Raw genomic sequence first — 20,911 nt, 5'->3', positions numbered from 1 at the left:
CATAATATTTTTCTTTTCCAAGTTTGGTTTCCACTGGAAATCAAGAAGTAGATTGAAATGATGCCTCTCTTATTGATTGATTTGACTCTAGTTAAATTTTTTTAGGGGCCGTTTGGTTCACACAAAATTTATTAAAAATGACTGAAAAAGAAAGAAAATGGAGAAATAAAATATATTGCTGTAAGTTCTTCATAATTCTTTTTTGTTTGGTTCACACCTTGAAACCAAGAAAAGTGGTGACGTGCCAACTTCTTATTAGTTGATGTAACCCACATTTGAGGATACCCATTTGATAGGTTTTGTTGAGGAAATTGAAAAAAAAAACACTTGTTTGATGGTCTCCTGACCTCCTTCATTTTTCTTTGATTTTTAAAAAAAACAACCAAACATGCCCTTAATAGAAAATGAGTTGAAATTATTTGTGGAGATTTCTTCACCCAATTTTCTTTTGTTGAATTTATGAGAAATGAACCAAAGAAAAGGGGAAAATCTTTCTATACCGAAATCAAGGATAAGTTTGTTCAAATTTGCGGAGAGTAAGTACTAAATGGTTGGTATGGATTTTAAGGGTTTTGACCGATTTCTTTTAGCTAAAGTTGCATTGGTATATGATTTTTTAACCTCTATTTAGATATGTGAAAAATATTTTAGAGGATAACCTAATGCAATTGTACTTTCTGTAAAAATATATTTCATAAGGATATTACTAATTACGGTGTAGAATTCATAATATTTTTGTACTACAAAACACCAATGTCCAAAGCCTCTCTTCGAAAATTGCCATATAAATTATGAGTATTTGTGAAGTTTGTACTCATGTTTCATAATATAGGATAAAAGTAGTTTTGGAATGATGGTATAGCTAGCATTACCTAATTCACAATTCAATACTGCCTTATGGATTGAGAAGAAGCAAAACCTAGGTTCTGTTTGGCAAGTTTGAAAATAATCAAGATTAGTTTTGAACTAGCTTCACTTGGCTTTGTGAACACGTGACCGCGTTGAGGAGGCGTTGCGGATGAAAGAAACCGGCCCACGAATTCATCAGGCTATAAATAGCCATATAATTTATGCCCTAGGTGTGCAAGGCGGGAGAAATTTGGCAGGCGGCGTGCAAAGAAGGGCTTCTGACTTGGGCAGCGTGCATTGCAGGGTTCGTGAGCAGAGAAAACATAACCCGACTTTGTGATTTTTTTTTGAGCAGCCTTGTTAGGGTTTTTGTGTATTCTTTTGAGAGAGATATTTGTATGAGGGATCTGAAAGTTTGTGTGAGGGTTTAGATTGAGTGATTGTAAACCGTATTGTATTCTCTCCCTCTATTTGTAGATCTCCCCCCTCCTTGCCTCGTGAACGTAGGCAATTTGCCAAACCACGTAAAATTGGTTGTATCTCTACTGGTGTGATTTGTAATAGCTTTTAGGTTCCCTCGACAGGTCAGTCCTAGAACTGATGAGAGGAAGAGCTAATATCTCACTTGGTTGAGATATTTTGCTTCAGATTCTTGTTTCTTTGGTGAGACGGGAATTCTTATTGCGACCTGACTCTCTTGTTGTGCTGCTGAAGTGCTGCCGAAATTTTCGCTGCGCGCAACAAGTAGTATCAGAGCACAGATTTCAGATCTAGAGTTTTTAGAGTTTGGTGGAGGAAGATTCTTGTGTGAAGCTTGGTTCTTGGAGTTCTAGGCTTCGGTGGAGATAGCATTAGAAGTTGTCGTTGGAGATTTCGTTTTTCTCGTGTGGATAGGATATCTATTTGGAATCCGGTCTAGGGTTCAGTTGGGTGGTTCCTATTTTCTATCAAATTTGTTCTTTCTCTATAATTTGGAGTTAGTTTGCAATGGGAGAAGAAGGTGAAAGCAGCAAGTCGATGACGAGTATAATACAAGTTGGTTTTCAGAATACTAAGATTAGTGTGGTGAAGTATGACGGTAAAATCAACTTTAGTTTGTGGATGAGCAACGTACATGATGCGCTCAATGCTCAAAATTTGAAAGAGACCATCATGGTCCACGAGAGGCCACCTAAATATGATGAGGCGATATGGGAGAAGATGAATAGGAACGCGTGTGGGGTGATCAGGTCCTGTTTGGAAAAGGAACTGAAATATGATGTGATTGGGGTGACGTCTGCAATTAAGATGTGGGAAATTCTCAACAATAAGTATCTCACGAAGAGTGTTGAGAACATGTTGCATTTGCTGCGAAGACTCTTCAGATTTCAGATGTTCAGAGGCACCTCGCTAGCGGCTCATGTGAACAACTACACTAAGTTGTTGTCGGACTTGGTGAATATTGACGAGAAGATATCGGATGAGTACAAGGCGATTATTTTATTGGGCTCCTTACCGGATGAGGAGTATGATACCTTCGTACTCACTTTGTTGAACGGGAGATCTTCTATCAGCTATAGTGAAGTGACTAACGCATTGACCAATTACGATTTGAGGAGGAAGGACAATGAGACTTCCCGAGCTAGCACTTCAGACGAGACCTTATCGACGAGAGGTAGAAGCCCATATCTGAAAGGTGGTAATAGAGGGAGGTCAAAGTCAAGAAGCCGCTACCAATTAGTAAAGAACCAATGTGCATTCTGTAAGGAGCAGGGATATTGGAAGAGAGACTGCCCGAAGCTCAAGGAGAAAGAGAATGACAAGAAAAAGGGCCCAAAGGCCAATGAGGTGAATATTGCGAAAGGTGACGATTCCGACGATTCGTATTTTTCTCTACTGATTACTCTGGAGGTGAACCATGTGGATGCATCAGATTAGATGCTTGATTCCGGCGCTACTTATCAAGTGCCCCTAGGCGAGACTGGTTTGCATCTTTTGAGAAAGTCGATGGGGGTGTTGTTGTTATGGAAAATGATCAATCCTGTAGCGTTTGTGGGATAGGTACCGTGCGGATTAGGATGCACGATGGAGTAGTCCATGAGTTGAAGGAGGTGAGATTTGTTCCTTAACTGAAGAAAAATCTTATCTCAGCTGGAGCTTTGGAGGCAAAGGGATTCAAGGTGACTTTCGAAAATGCTGTAGCGAAGGTTACTAAGGGATTATTGGTAGTGATGAGGGGAGTCCGTAATCGGAATTTGTATTATCTGAAGGGAAGCACTGAGATTGGCCAGGTTGCTTCGGCTATTTCAGAAGCAGACATGAGCAGACTTTGGCACTATAGGTTGGGGCACACAGGTGAAAAGTCACTGCAGGCATTGTACAAACAGGGGCTAATAAAGGGAGTCAAGAGTGGGAAGATTGAGTTCTGTGAGCACTGTGTTCTTAGTAAGAAGACGAAGGTACAGTTCGGGACTGCCATTCATCGGACGAGGGGCATCCTGGATTACGTGCACACAGATGTTTGGGGTCCCACCAAGAGTGCATCACTTGATGGTCGACATTGGTTTTTCACGTTCGTTGATGACTATTCTAGGCGTTGTTGGGTGTACACCATGACGAAGAAGAGTGAAGTCCTAGATTTGTTTGTGGAGTGGAAGAAGAGATTGGAACTGCAGATTGGGAGAAAGATCAAGACGTTGCGATCCGACAATGGTGGTGAATACACATCAGACCCCTTTATGCAGCTATGTTGAGACGAGGGCATACAGAGACACTTCACGGTTAGTCATACACCGCAGCAAAATAGGGTGGCAGAGAGGTTGAATCGGTCTTTACTGGAGAAGATCCAATGTTTATTGTCACAGAGTGGTTTGAAGAAGATCTTTTGGGCTGAGGCACTTACATATGCGAGCCACCTCATTAATAGGCTGCCTTCATCTGCGATTGAGGGGAAGACCCCTATGGAGAAGTGGTTGGGAGAGCCAGCACGAGATTATGACCAGCTCAAGGTATTCGGGTGCCCTGTATTTTATCATGTGAGAACTGATAAGTTGGAACCTCGAGCTAGGAAGACCATATTTGTAGGATTCAAGCGTGGTGTTAAGAGATACAAGCTTTGGGATCCAGTTGATAAGAAGATTGTGCTGAGTAGAGACGTCACATTCGATGAAGCTTCTATCTTAAAGCTTCCCAGCTCTCATCAGGTGGAGAGCGACCCGACGGAGGAGATATCACAGGTGGTGGAGATCGATACAACTCCACATTATCCAGATGGTATAGTATCCATTAGAGTGCCGACTGAGGTGACGCCAGACGAACACGATGGTGACACGGAGGATACGGGTACTAATATGCAGGATCAGGGACCGACGGCTCAGGTTCAGGATTCGATTGCGATTCAGAGACAGAGGAAAAACATACAGATGCCAGTACGGTATGCCGGCACAGTTGCATATGCACTTCCGGTGGAAAGTATCGATGAGTTGGTGCCTACTACATTCAGAGAGGCCGAACAGAGTTCGGAGGCTGATTCGTAGCAGGTGGCTATGCAGGAAGAGATGGAATCTCTTCATAAGAACGATATATGGGAGCTTGTTGAGCTTCCAAATGGGCGGAAGGCAATTGATTGTAAGTGGGTATACACGAAGAAGGAGGGCATTGAGGGTACTCCATTGAGGTTCAAAGCTAGGTTGTTTACGAAGGGCTATGCACAGGAGGAAGGTATTGACTATAATAAGGTTTTCTCTCCGGTGGTGAAGCATTCTTCGATTCGGATTTTGTTAGCTTTGGTGGCACAATACGGTTTGGAATTAGATCAGTTGGATGTAAAGACGATATTTCTTCATGGTGATCTTGATGAAGAAATATATATGACCCAGCCATTAGGATTCCGAGCTGCAGGGAAAGAAATTTTGGTTTGTAGGTTGAAGAAATCGCTATACGGTTTGAAGCAGTCTCCTCGACAGTGGTATAGGCGATTCGATGGTTTTATGATTGGTCATTCGTACACTCGGAGCCAGTTTGATCTTTGCGTATATTTTCGCAAGTTGAAAGGAGATACATACATTTATTTGTTGCTCTATATCGATGACATGTTGGTTGCCTCTATTTTCAGGTCGGCTATAGATGAGTTGAAAGTTCAGCTTTCAAATGAGTTTGAGATGAAAGACTTGGGTGAGGCGGAGCGCATTCTAAGGATGGAGATCGGCAGAGACAAGAAGAATGGCAGAATTTATTTGACACGTGTAGCTTATTTGAAGAAGGTTCTACAGCGATTCCATATCAGTATGGATACGAAGCCAGTTGGTGTACCTTTGGGAGCCAATTTGAAACTTTCAGCTGGTCTTTCACCAAAGTCAGTTGAAGATCGAGAGTTGATGTCGAAGACTCCATATGCGAGCGCGGTTGGGAGCTTGATGTACGCAATGGTATGTACGAGGCTGGATTTGTCACAGGCGGTGAGCATGGTTTCGAGATACATACATGATCAAGGAGTGGGTCATTGGGACGCTGTGAGATGGATTTTGAGGTACATTCGAGGTACGCTCAATGTTGGTTTGGTTTATGAGCGGGACACTACAGGTGGACAGTTATGCATTGGCTATGTTGATTCGGATTATGCCGGGGATTTGGATAAGCGTCGGTCCATGACGGGGTATGTGTTTGCTTTGACCCGTACGCCGGTGTGCTGGAGATGCACCTTACAGTCGACGATGGCTTTGTCTACGATGGAAACAGAGTATATGGCGGTTATGGAGGCTGTGAAGGAGCCTATTTTGCTTCAAGGACTTTTGGAGGAACTTGGTATATCGCAGAGGTCTGTCACTATTCATTATGATAGCATGAGTGCTATTTATTTGGTAAAGAATCAGGTTTTTCATGCGAGGACGAAGCACATTGACGTTCGTTATCACTTCGTTCGGGATGTTCTTGAAGATGGCGATGTAAAGATTGTGAAGGTCCACACGAAGGATAATCCGGTGGATATGCTCACTAAGGTGGTTCCGAGCAACAAGTTTGATCATTGTAGAAGCTTGTTGCACATTCATGATTGTTGAGGCCGTTGGCGGCTATTTGGGTGAACTACATTCGGCTTGATTCCTTGGACAAAAGGATACATAGGCAGTCTTTCAGATGCAGCCGGTTTGGATTAGTTGATTTTGATGGGGGTGAGATTGGCACTGTATGAAGCTATGTACGGGAGACCTTGCAGATCATCTATATGTTGGGCAGAGCCAGAGGATAGTTTATTGATTGGTACAGAGTTAGTTAGACAGACCACAGAGAAGGTGGCATTGATTCGAGAGCGCATTCTTACGGCGCAGAGTCGGCAAAAGAGCTATGCAAATCAGAGGAGACGACCTTTAGAGTTCCAGGTCGGAGACTCAGTTATGTTAAAAGTATCACCGATGAAGGGCGTTCAGTGATTCGGTAGACGGGGGAAGCTTTCCCCGAGATATGTTAGTCCTTTCAGGATCATCGAGCGTATTGGAGCTGTTTCTTACAGGTTAGATCTTCCAGCATCTATGTCGAGTGTACACGATGTCTTTCATGTTTCGATGCTTAAGAAGCATCTGCGGGATGATGAGCAACAGTCGAGTGTACACGATGTCTTTCATGTTTCGATGCTTAAGAAGCATCTGCGGGATGATGAGCAACAGAGACTGATTGATTCACCATAGATTGAGATTCAGGATGACTTGACTATCGTAGAGATTTCGGTATGCATACTTGCTAGAGAGGATAAAAAACTTAGGAATAAAGTCATTCCATTAGTGAAAGTTCAGTGGAACCGGCAAGGAGCCCAAGAGATTTCTTGGGAGCGCGAGAAGGATATTCGTCACGACTACCCGCACCTGTTTGGACAGGTATGATGTTGATAAATTCTTATGCTTATGTGCTTTGATAGTAGTCTTTATCTATGTTGTTTAGTCACATTTATATTTATCCTTAACACTAGAATGGAGATATTGTCACCTGATCCTTAATCATTTGAAACATATGGTATATACATGAGGGTTAGAATGGAGATATTGTCACCTGATCCTTAATCATTTGAAACATATGGTATATACATGAGGGTTTCTTTATTTGGATTATTTCGCTCGACGTACCAATTTTGTTTAATTAGGGATTTATGGGAGAATGTCTGCATTCTAGGTTGTTAACTTTAAATATCATTGTGCTAATATTATAAGATGGGTGCAGAAGGAATTCTTAATATGAATTACACCTTCTTATTGTGTTTTCCCAGTTTTTGAGCTTTGAGGTGCGATTGTGGAATTTCGAGGACGAAATTCTTTTAAGGGGGGAAGAATGTAAAACCCCGTAAATTTGAATATTTTATGATAAATAATGATAAATATGTTATATAGTAAAAAATAATATATTTGATGTTTGAATATGATAAGAATTGATTTGAGATCAATTCAATGTATATTTGTGAAAATATGAGTGCAAATGCACAAAACATGCACAAAGGCCAAAAGAGTGAAAATCTGGGAATAATGACCAGTTATGAGTTTTTATATTTTTCATACCGATGCAGTTAGAATTTGGAAAAGTTTAAAAGACCAAAGTTGTAGGTCTCTTCAACAGATTTCTAACAAGTCTTAGATCACCTTATTCCGAGATCGTATGAGAAAGTTATAACCAAAATACCGAAGTAGTATTTTCCTAGTCAGACTAGGTTTCCTGGTTCGGGTCTAACAGGTTTGTTTCGGGTTTGCCTCTATAAATATCTGTATTTTTTTATGAAAATTCCTTTCTTTTATCATATCTAAGAACCCTATCAGCCACCAAACCCCCATAAACCCTATTTTGAATTCTTGGAGAAGATTGGAGGCTTTCAAGTTGGGTTTTTGTTGATTTTTAGCTTTTGGAGTGGAGATCTCCTTCGACGTTGCTTCTAACAAGTTTTCCTATAACTCCAGGCGAGTATCATCTCTATTAATCCCACTCCCAGATTTTAAAATATTTTTGAAGAGTTTTTAATGAGTTTTATAGAGCCTAATTTGTGTATAAAAATTGGATCTTTTGTATATATGTATAAAGACTAGGTCTTTTCATGTTAAAGAGATTAAGCACGAATTTACAGGAGTATTTTAAGATCTAAAAATAATTTAAAATATTGTTTATCTGAATTTAGATGTCTTATTCTTCGTTTTAAAGTTTCGTGCATGATTGAAGGTTTACATATGATTTCTTGTGCAAATAATCATGCTTGTTATGTTCTGCTGAAAATCTGCTGCACATATATACTATTGAACTAGAAATTTAAAATAACAAATGAAATCCAAATTGAACCAAACTAATTCCAATTGAAAGATACGTGAATCTAGTTTTTAAAACAGAAAATCATACCTAAAGATAGTTTTCCTAGTGAAAGATATGCTCAATTTACTAATGATAGATGCTGCAGAAAATCTGCTGCACAAATAAAATGTTTGACTGAAAATTAGAAATATTATATGAACTCCAAACTGAACCAAATCAGTGTCAAATGATAGCTATGTGAGTCTATTTTCCAAAACGAAAAAACTATTCTTAAAAAGAGTTTGTCCAGAGAAAGATATTCTCAATTTACTAATGATATGTTCTGCAGAAAACTGCAGATGTGCTGATTTGAAATAAATTGATATATTACGTAAAAGTTTCTTGAGTTTTGCTCTTGTTTGTTATTTTTGAGAGAGTTTATCGATCTTGTACTGTTATATTATAATGATTAAGAGTTGTTTAATACCTGAGATGATGGTGAACTTTAGATGTGGACACGCACACCAAGATTTGTGCATGTATACTATATTGTGTTATATTGACACACTTTTAACACGAGTTAAATTGATAAACACATATGAATAATGATGTTCTATACGTATCCGGAAATAAGAAGATGAAACCTATTTGTCGCAGAACGATTGAGTAAGAGTATTACAATAGTATCGTTATTACATGTATCCGGAATAGGAAAATAATAAACCCTATTGTCGCAGAACGATTGAGTAAGAGTATTACAATAGTATCGTTATTATATGTATCCGGAATAGAAAAATAATAAACCCTATTACCGCAGAGCGATTGAGTAACGAGCATTACAAAAGTATCGCTATAGTACAAGATGATGCACACATAGATAATTGATCAGTTGTAAGTTTTACTTCCCAGATAGATTGCCCCCGAGTAGGGTATTTCCTTTAAGAATTTGATACACCCGTTATGGACAGTAGGTATATTTGTTTTAGCTTAGTTGGTATCCTCTTATATTAGAGCAGGTCACTCGGACGTAATTCGAGATAAGATGATTATTCTTTATGTTGGAGATTGGAGTATTTATCATTGATTATTTGTTTTTTATTCATAGAGAGTTATATGAATGATTTGATATATATATGTACTGACTCTATTTTCTTATATACTCCTACCCCTTCCCCTGGGGAGAGGTAGTGATGATCTCGCTAGCGCTTTGACGCTCGTTGTTTCTCCCCCTTTCAGGCAGCGAGTTTGGCGCACGGAGAGTCGTAGGTTGATGGGACTTCTTAGTTGTCCATTTAGTTACTTATCATATTTTTGTAGTTATTGTAGAACTCCACATGTAGTTGATTATTTTCAGAATTTAGATTGGTATTTTGTTTCATAGAGTTGAGAGCTATTATGAGACTTTGTTTATGTGGCTCATTATATTTGAGATTCAGTTTAGACTCAGAGATATGTCTATTTCATCCCAGTTGGGCTCATTATTGATTTTCATATGCTTCTTCTGTGTACATTCGGTGTTGTTCTATTTCTATTTTTATTATTTGCCTGTTTGTACCTTCACCTATTTGTTGTTTCTACTAGAGAGATAGTGACTGTGATGGTGAAACATGTCGTAGCATGGTGTTTGGTGCTTGGCAGGTTTGACAATCCGGGTTTCACCTTGGACTGCAGCCTTGTGTGAACCCTGGGGCGTCACATTTAACACACAAGGCTGTAGTCCCAGGTAAAACCCGGATTGTCAAACCTGCCAAGCACCAACCACCATGCTATGATAAGTTTCACCATCACAATCACTATCTCTCTAGTGGAAACAATAAAAATAGGTGAAGGTACAGACAGGCAAAAATAGAAATAGAACAACACTGGATAAACACAGAAGAAGCATAAGAATAGCAATAATAAGCCCAACTTGAATAAAATAGACATATCTCTGAGTCTGAACTAAATCTCAAATACAATGAGTCAAAAAAAAAACAAAGTCTTACAATAGCTCTCAACTCTATGAAATAAAATACTAATCTGGAGTCTGAAAATAATCAACTACATGTGGAGTTCTGCGATAACTAACTAAGAAGTCCCATCAACTTGCGACTCTTCGTGCGCCAGACTCGCTGCTTGAAAGGGGGGAAAACAACGAGCGTCAAAGCGCTAGCGAGATCATCACTACCTCTCCCCAGGGGAAGGGGTAGGAGTATATAAGAAAATAAAGTTAGTACATACATATATCAAATCATTCATATTACTCTCTATGAATGAAAAACAATTAATCAATTATAAATACCCCAATCTCCCACACAAAGAAAAACCATCTCATCTCGAACTACGTCCGAGTGACTTGCTCTATAATAAGAGGATATCGACAATAGCTAAAACAAAAATATCTATCGTTCATAACGGGTGCATTAAAATCTCAAAGAAAATATCCTACTTGCGGGTAATCTATCATGGAAGTAAAGCCTACAACTGATCAAATATCTATGTATGCATAATTTTGTACTATAGCGATACTTTTGTAATGCTCGTTACTCAATCGCTCTACGGTAATAGGGTTTATTATTTTTCTATTCTGGATACATATAATAACGATACTGTTGTAATACTCTTACTCAATCGTTCTGCGACAATAGGGTTTATTAATTTCCTATTCCGGATACATATAATAATAATACTATTGTAATACTCTTACTCAATCGTTCTGCGGCAAATAGGTTTCATCTTCCTATTTCCGGATATGTATAGAACATCATTATTCATATGTGTTTATCAATTTAACTCGTGTCAAAAGTGTGTCAATCTAACATAATATAGCATACATGCACAAATCTTGGTATGCGTGTCCACATCTGAAATCCACCATCATCTCAGGTATTAAACAACTCTTAATCATTATAATATAATAGTACAAGATCGAGAAACTCTCTCAAAAATAACAAATAAGTGTGAAACTCAAGAAACCTTTACGTAATATATCAATTTATTTCAAATCAGCACATCTGCAGCTTTTTACATAACATATCATTAGTAACTTAAGAATATCTTTCTCTGGACAAACTATTTTTAAGAATAGTTTTTCGTTTTGGAAACTAGATTCACATATCTATCATTTGACACTGATTTGGTTCAGTTTGGAGTTCATATGATATTTCTAATTTCCAGTTAAACATTTTATATGTGCAGCAGATTTTCTGCAGAATATATCATCAGTAAATTGAGCATATCTTTCTCTAGGAAAACTATCTTTAAGTATGGTTTTCTGTTTTGAAAACTAGATTCACATATCTTTCAATTGGCATTAGTTTGGTTCAATTTGGATTTCATTTGTTATTTCAAAATTCTAGTTCAATAGTATATATGTGCAGCAGATTTTTAGCAGAACATAACAAGCATGATTATTTGCACAAGAAATCATATGTAAACCTTCAATCATGCACGAAACTTTAAAACGAAGAATAAGACATCTAAATTTAGATAAACAATATTTTAAATTATTTTCAGATCTTAAAATACTTCTGTAAATTTGTGCTTAATCTCTTTAACATGAAAAGACCTAGTATTTATACATATATACAAAAGATCAAATTTTTATACACAAATTAATTGATTAGGCTCTATAAAACTCATTAAAAACTCTTCAAAAAATATTTTAAAAACTGGGAGGAGGATTAGTAGAGATGATACTCGCCTGGGGTTGTAGAAAAACTTGTTAGAAGCAACGTCGAAGGAAATCTCCACTCCAAAAGCCAAAAATCAACAAAAACCCAACTTGAAAGCCTCCAATCTTCTCCATGAATTCAAAATAGGGTTTATGGGGGTTTGGTGGCTGTTAGGATTCTTAGATATTATAAAATAAAGAAATTTTTGTAAAAAATACAGGTATTTATAGAGGCAAACCCGAAACAAAACTGTTAGACCCGAACCAGGAAACCTAGTCTGACTAGAAAAATAATCTTCTGTATTTTAGCTGTAACTTTCTCATCCGACCTCAGAATGAGGTGATCTAAGGCTTGTTGGAAAGCTGTTGAAGAGACCTAAAACTTTGTTCTTTTACACTTTTCCAAATTCTAACTGCATAGGTATGAAAAACTTAAAAACTCATAACTGGTCCTTATTCCCAGATTTTCACTCTTTTGGCCTTTTGATAAACATGAATATTATCTATATTTTGACTATGTTTCACCTACGGATTCATTGTTATTTGATGTATTTTCTTGCATTTTGGCCAAGTTAAGCTCCCTAGTTCTTGTTTACTGCTCTATTTATATATTGTGTAGGAATTACTGGAGCTTAGCGCAGATTCGGAGTCAAGAAGGAGTCAAGGAATGCAAGGAAAGTGGCTACACGGTCACCCAGTGTTCAACAACACAGCCGTGTTGATTATAGAAAAAAGCCCAGAAAGCAGAGCGAAACAGAATTAAACACGGCCTGGTCGTGTCGATCTGCACAGCCGTGTTGGATGACAGCAGTCAGTTATCATGCGATCTGGAGCAAATATTTGAAGTTATCTTTCAACACGTTTTTCCCAGAATTAAAAGGGAGACGCCCTGAAGCATCAAAGGAGAACCCCGGAGGCTAGAGATATTGATTTTTCTTTCTTCTTCTTCTCTTCTTCTCTCTAAAAACTCTTAGATTAGGTTTTCTTTTGATTTGGAACTTGCTGTTTGTGGAGAATTGTGTGTAACTTCAACACTAAGGTTTATCTTTCTGATCTATCTCAATTTCCAGTTTATGATTATGATCTTGTTATCATGTTTTCTATTTCAATTATGTGTGAGTAATTGTCTTATCTAGGATTGAACTAGGTTCGGCCATGGTTATGAATTAATGAACTGATTGTTGTTGTTATTGATTGTTCGACTTGTATTATTCAGTTACTAATGTCTAATTGCCTAGGGTTAATTCAATTGGCCACTGATTTAATTCTCTTAGGATGTTGATTTGAACTGAAAGGTTAGATTAACGCCGAAAAATAGTAATTGAACAAGAATTAATTGATCACGAAAGTAGATTAATTATTCCTTGAGAACATGAGGGATTAACAAGAACTTAATGAGTTTAATTTAGTTTAACACCATGAAAATAGGTTGTTAGGCTGAAATTAGGCATGGTTTTTAGTTGTCGAAAGAGACTAATAGTTATCATAGGTTAGTCGTTCTTAATGCATTAAGAGATTCGATAACAATTGATTAATTTATTGATTCGAACCAGAGTTGAAACCGAAGTTCAATCCTAGATCCTTTTAATTGAGTGAATTCGTCGTTGATACTAGCTAGCGTGTTCGTTATTGATAATCAAAAATCATACTTTTTAACACAATTGGTTTAGATAGTCACAAAACAGTGAAAATCAGTAATTAACAACGAAGTCCCTGAGGATACGACCTTGCATCGCTATAACGATATCCGTGCACTTGCGGATTTGAGTGAACAAGTTTTTGGCGCCGTTGCCGGGGACTTCGGCATTGTTAATATTGACTTTTTCATTGTTTGACTAGACTAGACATTTTCTTTCATTTATTCTATTTTTATTTTTATTTTTATTTTTATTTTTATTTTTATTTTTATTTTTTTTCGTTTGACTTGTTCTTTTTTTTAGTGCAGGCACCTTTGTATGCCCAGATCCTTACGACTTGGAGAACCAATCGAGTGTGATCCCGAGATTGAAAGGACCTTGCGTCATATTAGGAAGAAGGCGTGAGAAACAAAGGATAATTTGAAAAGCAAAAACACCATGGGAGACCAAGAAAACCAAGGCAATCAAGACCGATCCTTGAAGGAGTTTGCATCACCAACCACCCAGAGCTCCCAATCAAGCATCTTGAAGCCTAATGTTGCTGCCAACAATTTCGAACTCAAGCCCTCACTCCTCTCCATAGTTCAGCAAAACCAATTTGGAGGCACTCCAACCGAAGACCCAAACCTCCATATCTCAATCTTTCTGGAATATTGTGACACCCTGAAGATGAATGGAGTGTCGGACGATGCAATCAAACTAAGGTTGTTTCCCTTATCACTAAGAGACAAGGCAAGGGCTTGGCTACAATCACTTCCACCGTGCTCCATCACTACATGGGACCAACTCTCAGAAGCGTTCCTTGCTAAGTACTTCCCTCCGAGCAAAACAGCCCAATTGAGAAATCAGATAACAACCTTCACTCAAAAAGAAGGGGAGTCATTGTATGATGCATGGGAGAGGTACAAAGATCTTCTAAGGATGTGTCCACATCACGGGTTAGAGGATTGGCTCATAATTCACACTTTCTACAACGGTCTTCTCTACAACACAAGGATGACCGTGGATGCTGCAGCGGGTGGTGCATTGATGAACAAAAGTGTACGAGATGCAAAACAACTCATAGAGGATATGACGCAGAATCATTACCAGTGGTCGGGTGAGCGCTCTTTACCCAAAAAGAGCGGGAGGTATGATGTAGATGCATTAGACCACATTGCTTCTAGAGTAGATGCTTTATTTCAAAAATTTGACAAGATGATTCAGTAGCATCTAACTCTACTAACTGTGAAATATGTGGTATCATTGGACATCCTGCTGTGGAATGTCAGATTGGAAACTCCCCTTCCCCTGATGCACCATTATCTGAACATGTTAATTATATGAATAATTTTAATCAGAAAGGGGACCATTTTTCCAATACATACAACCCGGGGTGGAGAAATCATCCTAATTTATCCTATAAAAATCCACCCCCGAACCCGATTCCTCACTCTAATTTTCGACCTCCTGGTTTTCAAGCCCCTAGACTCCCCTACCCCAGTCCCTAAAAGTCTAACTTAGAGAGCTTAATGGAGAATTTTGTGTCATCCCAGAATAAACAAAATGAAGAATTTAGAAATCAGAATAAAATCACGAGCGATGCCATCAAAAACCTAACTTCTAAGGTTGACTCTTTAGCCACCCATAATAAAATGTTAGAGAATCAGATCACTCAAGTGGCCCAATAATTTAGCTCTTCTTCCAGACTTTCTGGGATGTTTCCTGGGCAACCTGAAACTAACCCAAAGGGATCTATCAATGCCATCACACTTAGGAGTGGAAAAGAGTTAGAGGGACCAATGATGAGGACTGACCATAAGGATGTGGTTGATGAGAATGAGAAGTTAGTGTCAAGTGAGAAAGAGCACAGTAGTGAGAAAGTTGAGAGATATGTAGCACCTGCACCTTATAAGCCTCCACTACCCTTCCCTCAAAGGCAAGTTAAAGCTAAGTTGGAAAAAAAAGTTTGGGAAATTCATAGAAATATTAAAAAAATTGCATATTAACATCCCATTTGTTGAAGCCATTTCCCAAATGCCATCCTATGCCAAATTCTTAAAGGAGATTCTATCAAATAAGAGGCGATTAGAGGAATATGAGACTGTAGCCTTGACCTAAGAGTGTAGTGACATCATACAAAATAAGCTACCACCTAAGCTTAAAGATCCTGGCTCATTTTCAATTCCTTGCACAATTGGTGATTGTTTGTGGAAAATTTACAGTAAAAAGAAACGAAGGAAAATTAATTTGTATTCCTTTAATCTCAGTTATAATTGGATTTCCTGATTACAAAAGAGAAGAGAATGATCTGGATTCTCCCCTTTGTTTAATTCTGGGTTCTTCACGGTGGCGATGAGATGCCTCCCTCGAATGCTCGCGTCGAGTTTGCTTCTCGTTGACGATCCGATGTCTTGTTTCACTGGAACGTGGTCTTCTCCTCACGATTTGACGTTGTGGAGAACTCTGAACGAGTTTAAAACTCTATGAAAGAGTTGATTTAACCGAAAGTCGGTTATAAGCCAAGGATGAAGAAGATCTTGTTGCCGATCTCCAAAGCTCCAACCGAAGGATGAAGGATCCTCTTTTTGCTGCCAAGAAGTTCCAACAGATCGCACTCGAAAGATCCAGCCCCGAACTAAGTTGATTTCTTAGTTATTTATAGGGGATTAAGGGGTGTAACCACCTCCTTAATTCGCTCCTAAGTGGGGCTAATGGGATGTAACCGTCCCTTAAATCACTCCTGAGTGGAGTTGTGATCCCCTCAGATCGTGGGAAACGGTTTTGGAACCGTTCAGCTCGTGTTTGAACGAGTCAAACACAGGCCCACGTTCTGATGTGAATTTTGCATTCAAACGCAGTGTCTGGAAGCTTGAACGCATCGTATGGAAGCTCGGACGCAGCAATTAGAAGCTGCGTTTGCAGCGTTGGAATCTACGTCTGAGCTGCGTTTGCAGTGATTTGGAAGCTGCGTCTGGTGGTGATTTGAACTGCGTTTGGCGGCGATTTGAGCTGCGTTTGGCAGGGAATTGAGCTGCGTCTGGCAGCGATTAGAGCTGCGTCTGGCAGTGATTTGAGCTGCGTTTGGCGGCGATTTGAGCTGCATTTGCCAGCGATTAGAGCTGCGTTTGGCAGCGATTAGAGCTGCGTCTGGTAGCGATTGCGTTTGCAGCGATTTGGAAGCTGCGTTTGGCGGCGATTTGAGCTGCGTTTGGCAGCGATTTGAGCTGCGTTTGGCAGCGATTAGAGCTGCGTCTGGCAGCGATCGTCAGATTGTAACCTTCAGCGATCTACGTGAAAGTCTTCAAATTGTAGCCTTCTGGAAGTCGTCAGATTGTAACTTCCATCATCGGTGTTTGATGGGGATCAGCTATCTATTGTGATTTTTTGACAGCCTATAGAACCCCCTCCAAAGTTTTCGAAAGTTCGCGGTTGACTGGGACGAAGTTTCGGAATACTTTGGATTTTAACTCTGATCTTGGAGCTGTTGATTCCTTGTGGTAAAGGATTTGTTCTCTGCACTTGCTTCGAAGGCATCTTGGTTGAAGGGATTTGCACGTAGGACCTGTGTGAAGGTATGCGCCATAATCCTGCTTCTAGAATGTGGGGGTGGACCCTGCATTTTGAATTTGGAACACGGGTGTGACCTCGGCGTTCGGTTTTTGCATCGCGCGGGTCTGGCCTCAACGTTTTGACTTAAGACATGGAAGTGGCTTCCGTGCATTTTTGACTAAGTCTTTGAGACTTGTCTTTGGCTCATCTGTTTTAAGTCTCGGCTTACATCCATTAAGCTGATGGACCTGCAAACGTGCATAGGATTTTTGGCAAACCATCAGCCATCAACGGATTTGATAAGCCTTTACCGACTACCGTTTGAGTCGGGCTAGCATGTGGATTGTCTAAGTCCGTTCCACATATAACGTTGTGCTAAGAGAATGAACCCTCTTACACTTGATGCTATGATTTTGAATACATAGACTTTGTCATTTTCACGGGAAACGACTAACCGGTAACGCGTGTTAGGCGTAGGCTTATCTCTAATTAGGGATCGAGATAAAGTCCCTCATGCGTAAAAGGCATAGATTTTGGTGCTACGATGTTGAATACGTAGACTTTGTCGTTATTTCTTCCTGTGTTACTTGAAACACTGAAAGAAAGTTGGAAGCGCCAGAGGTGTAATATTAACTTGGCATGAATTTTCACTTAGAGTGAAATTCAGAAATTTTCTTTATTATCACTAGGATAATTCCAGAAAATATTTAATCCGTTGGGGATTTTATAATGACAACTTGCTATTCTTGTTGAAAAAGGATTAACAAGTTCATTGGGGGTTTGACTGTTAGAGGTGTGATGTTAACCTAACAGTATTTTTATGGACCTATCACTCCGTTGATGAGAGTCGATAAGTGGAAAGTGTTGCGATCGGAGCAACTTTGAGGACCTATCGCTCTATTGACGAGAGTCGATAAGTTGATTTTGTCAGAGGTGTTTGATATTAACGTGACAAGATTGTGTTGCGATTGGAGCAACTTTGTGGACTTATCATCCTATTGACGAGGATTAATAAGTGAATTTGTCAGAGGTTTGGTGTTAACATGACGGGAATTTGTTGCGATCGGAGCAACTTTGTGGACTTATCATTCTATTGAAGAGGATTGATAAGTGAATTTTGTCATAGGTGTGATATTAACGTGACAGGAAGATGTTGCGATCAGGGCAACTTTGAGGACTTATCGCTCTATTGGGGAGAGTCGATAAGTTAATTGATTGTCAGAGGTGTGATATTAACGTGACAGGATTTGTGTACTTGTGATTTGAACAAGATTTTGGGGACTAGCGTCTCGCTGGGGAGAATTGCTAAATGAGTAGTGAGTTTATCATCAGAAGCGATGAATTTTGATACTAAGATTTTAAAGACTTAGTGTCTTGCTGGGGAAGATTATGATTTGAGCAATTTTAAGGACCTATCATCCTATTGAAGAGGATTGATAAGTTGATTGTCAGAGGTATATTGTTAACGTGACAAATTAGGAGCGATGCAAGCTGCATTCATACTCTATGGGGTGATGATCGCCAGAAGTGTAATGTTAACTTGACGATGTGAAAGATTTATTACTCTTAATCCAATGGATTCCAAGTAACTCAGAAGTGTAATGTTAACTTGACGATGTGAAAGATTTATTACTCTTAATCCAATGGATTCCAAGTAACTAACCCCCAGTCTTGATTAAGACTTAGCAGGGGAATAAAAAAAGGTAGACAAGGCACATCACCTAGTGAGACACTATCCATGAAGTCGGAATAGAGACACATCACCTGGTAGGCCATTATCTGATGAGTTTGACTATCAGAGGTAACTGTTAACGTGATAGTTTTGTGGACCCGCCATCCTACTTGAAGAGGATTGGTGGGGGAATTTGGAGAAACTAGACTATCAGAGGTGATCATTAACGTGATAGTTGTGGTGGACCCGTCATCCTATTGAGGAGGATTGGTGGGAGAATTTGGAGGAAAAGGACTATCAAAGGTGACGGTTAACGTGATAGTTTTGGTGGACCCGTCATCCTATTAAAGAGGATTAGTGGGAGAATTTTGAGGAAAGGGACTATCAGATGTGACAGTTAGCGTGATAGTTTTGGTGGACCCGCCATCCTACTTGAAGAGGATTAGTGGGGGAATTTGGAGAAAAAGGACTATCAGAGTTGACGGTTAACGTGATAGTTTTGGTGGACCCGCCATCCTACTTGAAGAGGATTAGTGGAAGAATTTGGAGGCAAAGGACTATCAGAGGTGATGGTTAACGTGATAGTTTTGGTGGACCCGTCATCCTATTAAAGAGGATTAGTGGGAGAATTTGGAGGTAAGGGACTATCAGAGGTGACGGTTAGCGTGATAGTTTTGGTGGACTCGCCATCCTACTTGAAGAGGATTGGTGGGGGAATTTGGAGAAAAAGGACTATCAGAGTTGACTGTTAACGTGATAGTTTTGGTGGACCCGCCATCCTACTTGAAGAGGATTATTGGGAGAATTTGGAGGCAAAGGACTATCAGAGGTGACGGTTAACGTGATAGTTTTGGTGGACCCGCCATCCTACTTGAAGATGATTGGTAGGAGAATTTGGAGAAAATGAACTATCAGAGGTAACGGTTAACGTGATAAGAGAATGTGGATTTCGTGGTTGACAGAGGTATTCTATTGAACATGATAACTCAGAAAATTTATTACTCATAATCCAATAAACTACGAATAAACCAACCCCCAGTCTTGAACAAATGCAAGGGGAAAAGAGAAGACATGACACATCGCCTAGTGAGCCATTATCTAACGAGTTTGACTATCAGAGTTAACTGTTAACATGATAGTTATTGGACCTGTCATCTTACTGAAGAGAATTGGCTTCAGTGGTTGTAGCATCTTCCCCTTCTGACTGAGAAGATTGGGCTTGGTCTGATTGCTCAGGAGAAGATTGGGCTTGGTTCGATTGCTCAGGTTGATCATGCCTACTTTGTTCTTCAGCTTTGATCCTGGCAATAATCTTCTGAGCCTGTTCGCCTTGAGAGATTAGTTGTCTCCAAGAACGACATTCTGCAACTCCGATTCTGACTAGAAGGTCGGTCTGCAAGTTGTGTCGACAGGTCTCTACTAAAGTAGACTGTGTCATACCCGACGAACACCGGAGAGCCATGGTTCGGAACCTCTTGACGAAGGCTTTGACGGACTCCCTCTTCTTCTGCTTAGTGGCGAGAAGGATATGGATGGAGACTTCTGTATCCTCTTCAAAAAATCTTGACAGGAAGAGTCTCTCTAAATCTGCCCACCTTTGGATACATCCGGCAGGTAGTTTCCTGAACCATTCAAAGGCAACTCCCTTGAGGGTGCCAATGAATAATCGAGCCAGTATGGCGTCATTTGATATCACATTCCCAGTCTGTGACTTGAAATGATAGATATGTTGGTTCGGTGATCCCGTGCCGTCAAAAGTTTGTAGCGTCGGGACATCGAATTTTGGAGGATAAGGGGCTGCATCCCATTTGGCAGGATAGGGTCTGACAACTCCCTCTTCTTGGAGTTCGCTTCTGTTAGAAATGACATTGAGGCGGGCTTCTAATTCTTCTATTTTGATAGACTGTAGATTCTGTTCGTTCTCCATCTCTCTTCCTTCATCAGAGGAAGATTCTAGGTTGTGGGCTTCTTGGTCAGAAGCCGTGTCATCAACTACTTTTTCCTTCCCTTTGCTTGTGTGAGGTCGAGATGATGACGTTTTTTCTCTCCGGGAGGATTCTTGCCTAGGTGGCGAATCTGTCTTCTGAGATTTAGCCTTGTCTGCGACGAGCTGAGTCAACAGGTCTAGGAGTTCATTGAGGGTCTTCTGCTGTAATTTGAGCATGGCGTCTTGCTCAGCAACCCTCTTTGAAAGATCTTTAGAAGGTTCTGCCATGTGGGTGAAACTCTCATGCCTAATGAAAGAGCTTGATGATTGAGACTCCGCAATGGCTGAGTGTTCATCATCGGAATTAGTTCTTGTGGCTAACCTCCGATAGTTTACAGGGGGAATGGCTC

The sequence above is a fragment of the Asparagus officinalis genome, chromosome 5 (genome assembly GCF_001876935.1).
Source record: "Asparagus officinalis chromosome 5, Aspof.V1, whole genome shotgun sequence".
NCBI classification, from domain to species: domain Eukaryota; kingdom Viridiplantae; phylum Streptophyta; class Magnoliopsida; order Asparagales; family Asparagaceae; genus Asparagus; species Asparagus officinalis.
The sequence above is the reverse complement of the archived record's forward strand: the minus strand, read 5'-3'. Positions refer to the sequence as shown.